Source organism: Arachis hypogaea, chromosome 5 (assembly GCF_003086295.3).
Source record: "Arachis hypogaea cultivar Tifrunner chromosome 5, arahy.Tifrunner.gnm2.J5K5, whole genome shotgun sequence".
NCBI classification, from domain to species: Eukaryota; Viridiplantae; Streptophyta; class Magnoliopsida; order Fabales; family Fabaceae; genus Arachis; species Arachis hypogaea.
In genome coordinates this window covers 9,148,868-9,156,708 of record NC_092040.1, presented here as the reverse complement: position 1 = coordinate 9,156,708, position 7,841 = coordinate 9,148,868, and positions in this window count along the sequence as shown.

Here is a 7,841-nt window from a genome sequence, read left to right as displayed (position 1 = left end):
TACCCCTTCTTGTGCTTTCCCTCCATGGTCGGAAGGGTACACAAAAAGAGGAAAAGGAAGACATTTACCGAGGCAAGGAGCTTCAGAAACTCACAAACAAGCTCGAAAGACCGTATCGTCGCCCAACTATTCGGGTGCAGTTAGGACGGCGCCACGGAGCACCGGCTCAACAACTGCTGAATAAATGGGGAAAAGGGGAGCTGAACACCGAGTCGGGTAAACATTGCCTCATACACCCACATCCAGTCCGGAACAGTCGGGGAGTCGAGGTTGGTATAGCAAACCCTCTCGTCAACCCCAGGGAGAGAAAGCTCGTAGTGGCGTTCGGCGTCACCACCCCCACAAACAGCTCCCTGATCACGGAGCCGCTGGAGGTCCGCCTCCGTCATCCACGATGGCGTCCCCCACACATCACTAGTAACCCAAGAAAAAAGGTCAGGGACACCCCCCGCTGGGGCCACCGGAGCCCTCATACCCTCAGTCCTTCGACGAGCCATACCTAAAACAGCGATGAGCACCACCATCAGCCAAACTTGGCGGCAGAAAATGGCGGAGAAAACCAAATAGACACCACTATACACTACCAACTACACAGTGGCGCTCATCCCCTCATAAAACTCACTACCCCAGGGAAAATGTTTTCCACCATACGAAACCATCATACAGAGACAATTCTAATCTACACTAAACAAGAACAAAATGTCTAATGCAAAGGAAAGCAAAGCACAAATCATACAGAGAACAAGAAGAAATAGAAGGATACCAACCTGATAATACAGAAATAGTAGAGCCTGAAAAGAAAACTGAAGCTCAACTTCGAAGAAACCAAAAATGCCACAGAGAAAAGAAGAATTTCCTTCAGAAGAGAGAGCGAAAGTGAAATGAAATGAAGCAAGGAGGAAAGCCAAAACGGTTTTCAAAAGGGGCAGCAAAGACAGAAATAGCCCTAAATAATAGAGGCGCGTAGGGGCCATGGAGGAAAACGTCCCCTCGCATTAAATGCCCCTTTGGAAAAAAGAAAACAATAAAGCATGCCTCGAAGAACGCAACAGACACTTTGGACACGGAAGGATCGCGCCGGACCAGAACGGCCAATCTTCGGCACATCAAAGCCAGGTCTGGGACACCGACTTCCCCTTCAAAAGCCAAACGACTACCCGAGAAGAACTAAAGACCCAGCTCACGGTCAAAACCACACCTCCCAGCGACAGATCGACCTTGCTCGCTCTCCTGCTGCAGGGGCAACTGTTACGGATCCGGCCCACGGATCCATAACCCGGGGTTAAACCCGAACCCGATTACCCGGGTCCAACCCGCCTCGCCCTTCTAGAAGGCCCGAAGCCGGCCCTCTAGAATTCCTAACCGACTTTCGAATTCAAACGTCCCCCTTATCTTAGCCAAACAAGATAAGATAAGATAACTACCATCACCTATATATAGAGGACCCAGGTCCCCCAAGGTATTCACTCATTCCTCATACCTTATACCTCTCAGATCCATTCTGACTTGAGCGTCGGAGTGTCTTTGCAGGTAACTCCCCCCTTTGCTCCAGTCAAGCGATCCGGCATCCGCCTCGACCCGCAAGTTCTCGATCCATCCCTCAACCCGTACCAATGACATCTTATACAATAATTATATCAAATCAATATTCAATGCATTATTAAACTAATTATCAATTATCGATATTTTTATTCATTCTAATTATATTAATTGATATAGTTCTAATTCTCATTCATATGCAATAATTTTATTAGTAGATAGTTATATTTACAATAATTAGTTGTATCCACAATTTTATTAGTAGATAGATATATTCACAATAATTCACGCTATAATTTTCACTCATTCTAATAATGGTTCATTAATTATATAGTTCTTTATCTTCTGCTTTAATTTGTGGATAATAATAATAATAATAATAATAATAATAATAATAATAATAATATTGTATGGACACAAGATTAATTAGTTAACAAATTGAATTTTAATTATTATGCTTTATTTTTTACTCATATTTTTATTTATTAGTTATTTTATTTTTTATATTTACAGTAAATATTGAATATAAAAAAGGAAAAATAATATTGATTGTTATCTTTTTATTTATTTAGAGTCATAATTAAATTTGATATAATTATAGCAAGTATCTATAATTAATAATAACATGATACTATAACTTTAAGTTGTATAATATAATAAAAAAGAACGTAGCAATTTATATCTGCTTCCTATAGAGCAACAATATTATATATATTTATATATCTCTTCTTTTAGTTCTTTCTTAAAAATATTGGCATATAATTAATGTAGATAATATATATACTGAGCAAGTATCTCTATTGAATTAATCATAAAGCACTACAAGATAGGCGGAGGATAGCGGCAAAAAAATTCTGGCTATTTATCTAACCGCCGCAAATGTCAGAGATTGCAGCAATTGACATCATATGCTGTAGAGTCTGATTGATTAGCGGCTATTTCTTGAACAACCGCCGCTAATCAGGACCTTGATCCTATTATTATTATTATTACTAATAAAATACCAACACCATCAGATATGCTACTTCCCCTTCCAAAAGCACTCACCGCGCTCTTCTCCTTCGTTATACGCTCCCCACCAGCCCTAACCCTCAACCCTGACTCCCTATGCCTTCCAGCCGTGAAGCACTCACCTCTGGAAGCTCTCACCTTAAGCAACCCTCGTCGTCGAAGGTCTGTGCATCTCCTCACGTCGCCAGAAGATCGTTTCGGAATTGCTGGTCGCGATGTTGTCTCTTCCCTCTTCGTCAAGCCCAGACCTCCTCGTTGTCATCATCGGTTTGGACCTGCTGCTGGCTCGTCTTCTCGTCTCTGGTAAGCGCTCATCCTTAATTCTTCAGTTGTATTTTTTTTCTTTCCTATTTTCTTGGTGCGAACAAGAACGAGAGAAAAGGCGCGAAAAAAAATTTCCAATTGTGAATCCTTGCCACCGTGTAGCCCCGCCCGTCAGTACCAGTTGCATGGTGCTTCCCCCTGCTAGTGGGTCCATCGCCGATCTGCTCTCTTCTCCCTCTGGTTCCGATCCTAGTTATGCCCATACTCTTGGTTCAGATTGTTGGGATCTAAAAAATCTCCCTTCCAATTTGGTCTCAGATTTTAATTTTGGTTCACATTATACCTTTTCTTCTTGATTTGGTTTCAATTTAGTCTTTTATTTTGGTTTTGGTCTTGCCATGAACAGAGGACAAAAAGGGGTGAAGCAAAATCTTGACTTGCAAGATGCACCAGTATCTCCGTGAAATGTTGTCGCCGCAACGCGAGGCATGCTCTTCTTCTCTTTTAGTATGCACAAGCCAAAATAATGTAAAATAATAGAGATTGCTAATAATTCTCACCTTCTGGAAAGGTCAAGTATGAAGTTTTCTCCCCTGAGGCATTGAATAAACTATTGGTGAAGTTTGGGGTAATTCAACCAGTAACGGACACTGCCTAATTTGCTTTGCTCTTCCATTTCTGATGCAGGTTTAATTAAGGACAATGCTTTTATTTTTGTAATACAAGTGACATTGTATTTGCTACACCTATAGTTGATTTTCAATCCAAATTGATGATATTTGTTTTCTTGTTGACCTATGATGATTTGTTGAACTTTCAATTATTTTAATTATTGTGTTGTATGACTTTAGTGTGTCAATTTGTGAAATTAAATTTGTTTCGGTATTTTAGTGCATATTACTGGTTGAAAATAAGATATAACTTTTTTAGTACACGGACTATGGCTAGGATAGGTTGGTTTTTTAACTAGTTTAAATACCAAAAACCAACCAAACCAATTTCTTTCAATACGGTTTGGTCTGGTTTGGTTGGCTTTAAACAAAAAAATTAAGTTGTCACTTGTCAGTGTCCTTATGAATTCTTTCAGTCAAACAAAATAAATAATCAAAAGCTTACCAATTCAATTACTATTTTTCCTCAGCCACTTCCATATTTTTTATGTCACTAATGGTTAAAACATGCTTTGCTTTTCCATGAAGCAAACAAGATAATGTCATATTGTCATGCATTATTCCAAGGAAAAAAACTTAGTATACAACACAAAAATAGAAACAAAGACAAAATATAAAAAGTCACCAGCACATGTGTGATATTTTAAGGATTACGAGAGGCAATTTGCTTTACACTTATACTCCCCTCAAAACCAATTAGAGAGGAAAAAAATAAAAAATTTAAAAGTAAAACTCTAATGACCATATTACTATTACATATTCCAAATTTCTATAATCAGTTTTTGGTCATTGATGGAAAATATAGGCATAGAGAAGCTCATTCCAAGTGTCAGAAACTCCTGAAAGGCACCAATGTATGCAATCTGCATAAATTTTTGGGTTAGAAATCCGTTCTTCTATTAGAGGCTCCAATTGCTTCCTATAGATAGATGGGTGGCCTTTTTTCTGTACTCTGAGAGTTGTGGGATGTTAAGCATCTGAACATTCAAGCCTCTTGATTTCAAATCTTGAAGTACATTTTCTACCACCCTCATCATTGATGGAAAAGTACCATTCTCCCAGTAATTCTCTTGTGTAATCAAATTCGTTTCTTTGTAGCAGTTTTCACCCTTCACTCCTCCCCATTCATGATATTATTGTAGTTGTATGAATGCTTTATGATTTATTTTCATTTTTCAACAAGATCAAGGATAAAAAAACGCATCGTGGAATTGGTTTTATCACTTTTGCAAGTGCAGGTTGGGTTGTGTGCTCTACTCCTTACTACGTGCATATTTTAAGTGAATGGGGTTTATAGTATGCTAGTTTTCTTTTAATGTAACTTGATAGTTATCTAAGAGCTTGATTGACACCTGTTGTACACACATTTTCAATGCGTACTATATGTGCCTACAGCTGTTGCTCTATATTTTGGTTTGTATACTTTTTGAGTTTAATGTAAAGAATGTATCAGTTAATTTTATTATTTTTGCCACAAGTTATATTCAATAGATGAAAAATATTAAGATTTATAGCATTTAAAAAAATCCAAAAAAGGCCAAAAAATTTATCTTTAAAATTAAACAAAAAGAATCAGCATTTTTTAAAAAGAATTTTTTTAATTTGTATTGAAATTAGCGGCACAAACATTCATAAATTAAAAAACAAAATAACATTGCGGCGGTTTGTAACCGCCAGTAAAAATGGATTAAATTCGAATACTTGTATATCGTGGCGGTTTAAAACCGCCGCTAAATTAATTGCCGCAAAAAATTGATTCAACGGCGGTTATACCAGCGGTTTCTAGAAATCACCGCAAAACCTAATTCCGGCGCCCATAACCAGGGCGGTCCACTGAACCACCGGCTTTTGATTTTGCGGCGGTTTAAAACCGCCGCTAATAGAGAAAAAAACCGCCACTAAGCAGCGCCTCTGTTGTATTGAAGGTTAATAAAAGATAATTGCATAATTTTTACCTAATTGTAGCAAGTATCTCCATTAAAAATATTGACTAATTATTACCGTGTACAATGAGTGTGTGTCTGTGTGTGTATATATATATATATATATATATATATATATATATATATATATATATATATATATATATATATAAGGAGTAATAGTAAATTGTAACAATTATTTATCATCTAGAAAATTCGTACCTGGCCTTAAACATAGTTCTTTTTCTTTTTATTATTTTTCATACCTAATGGCCTACGATTCTATCAATAGTATTACCTATGGTAGATTATGTAATGAAAAATTTTGAAAAATAAAGGCAAAAGTAACGAATAAAGATGGCCTGTGAGTGCTGTTACAAGATCACGAACACTTAGAAGATAACTGCATGATGAATGTGGTATATAGAAAAGTTTTTGAGAGCTTAAAATGAAAAGGTAATAACGAAATCTCTTAATTAAATTTATTAATTTATTAAAATTTATTACTATCAATTTAAAAAATTGACAAATTCTAGGTACTAATAGATAATGCATTCTTATTGTACATTTATAGCTTGATAATATTAGAATTATTATAAAAATTGGTATTATTTTATTTTCCTGATAAATAATTTTATAATTACATTAATCATATAATTTTGTATACTAACATTGATATAGTATTGTTTCAGGTATATATTTTGCAAGCATCAAAGGATAGTGTTGAATTGTTATTTAGTGGATTTAAATTATTTATTGTTTATTGGAGAACCTTCTGCATTAAAATTCTCTAATTTGTTGTTCATTTTCAGCTGATTTTGATATGTTCTTACACATATAACAATTTGTTAATGGATTTAGGTATTACTAGATTATTTACGGTCACATTCAGTATATATGTCTGATTTATTGAAAAAAGTAGATTACTAAAACCGGTTAATAAGTATTTTAGAGTTAATACAATTAACACTAAATTAAGAAAAAATAAATAATGCATAACTCATTACTTTTTTATTAGTCAAATTATTATAATTCAAATTAATTTTAACAAAACAACTTATACTATGATCAAATTACAAATATATCACAGATACAACATTAAATATCAATACAACAATGAATCAAAATAAAAAACAAAATAACAATAAATCGTTGAATCAATAACAAGTTAAAAGCAAAAAACAACAATAGCCATCAGACCAGTAATACAAGTAGACTTGTTCATTGTACTCTTTGCACCATATTAAAGGTTCCAAAAACATATTTAAAATTTGTCACTCCTAGAGGTTGACTTGGTAAAACAGGATTTTATTTCGTCTTTTGAAAATATTTGGAATTATATGCATATATATAATTATATTCTAGTCGGCCTTTGCTTCGCAGGTCGAATCTGGTACTTGCTATTTGTATCTTTGGTATTCTATATCATATGTATATTATCCTTTTATGTGTTGTTATCTATTTCCCTTTTACGCTTAACCGTTTTATGTATGACGCGTTTTTTGCTTGTCTTGTTCAACGTTTTCTTCAGAACTCCTAGTTAAACTTCTTTCCTTATATGCCTATGTACGCATTTTATTTTTAGAGGTCGTAATACTCTATCACCTCTGATTTACGAACTTAAGCATAAAACTATGTATAGTTGAGTGTTACACAGCGGCTATTTATTTTCAATCTCATCACTCCACCAATTCACCAAAATCACACAAATATCACCAAAATCACATTTGGAGTCTCCACTTTTTAAATTAACAGATTAACAAATTCAAATTAAAATCAATTAGCAACTGCAATAATAAGAATAAACAATTAACAATAACAATTAATAGTAGCAGCAACAATAACAATTAACAATTAACAAATTTAAATCAGTAACAATTAAAAAAAACAAATAACAATAGCAGCAGCCAGAAAAAATTAAAAGAAGAGAGAACAATAAATCAAGAAGTAAAAAATCAATAAAAGAACAAAAAAAATCAAAAAACAAAAAATAGCAAGAGGTTGAATCAGAAGTAGAAGAATCAACCTGACTTAGACTCCATTCTTGATGAGTTGTTGATGTAGATAGAGTGACAGAGCATAGGAAAGATAACGAAAAGAGAGACTACAAGGACGACGACGTGTTGCTGTAGCCTGTGTGGAGTCGTAAAGGACAACAGCGTGCTATGTGGAACCGTGTCGGGGAGGATGACAGAGAGAGAGCGGCACTACAAAAAAGTGAGAGAAAGAGGACAGGATCGCAAGACACGAATCAGGAAGAGGTGGCACCAATAGTAGAACGCGGAGTAAAGGGATGACCATAAGAGATTGTCATTGAGAGAGAGAGAGAGAAAAATAATTTTTTCGACACTGAAAAGGGGTGAGGACTAAAAAGTCAAAGTTCATTAGGGTTAGATCATTTAAAGAATTAAATTTAGAATTTGATTACTAAATC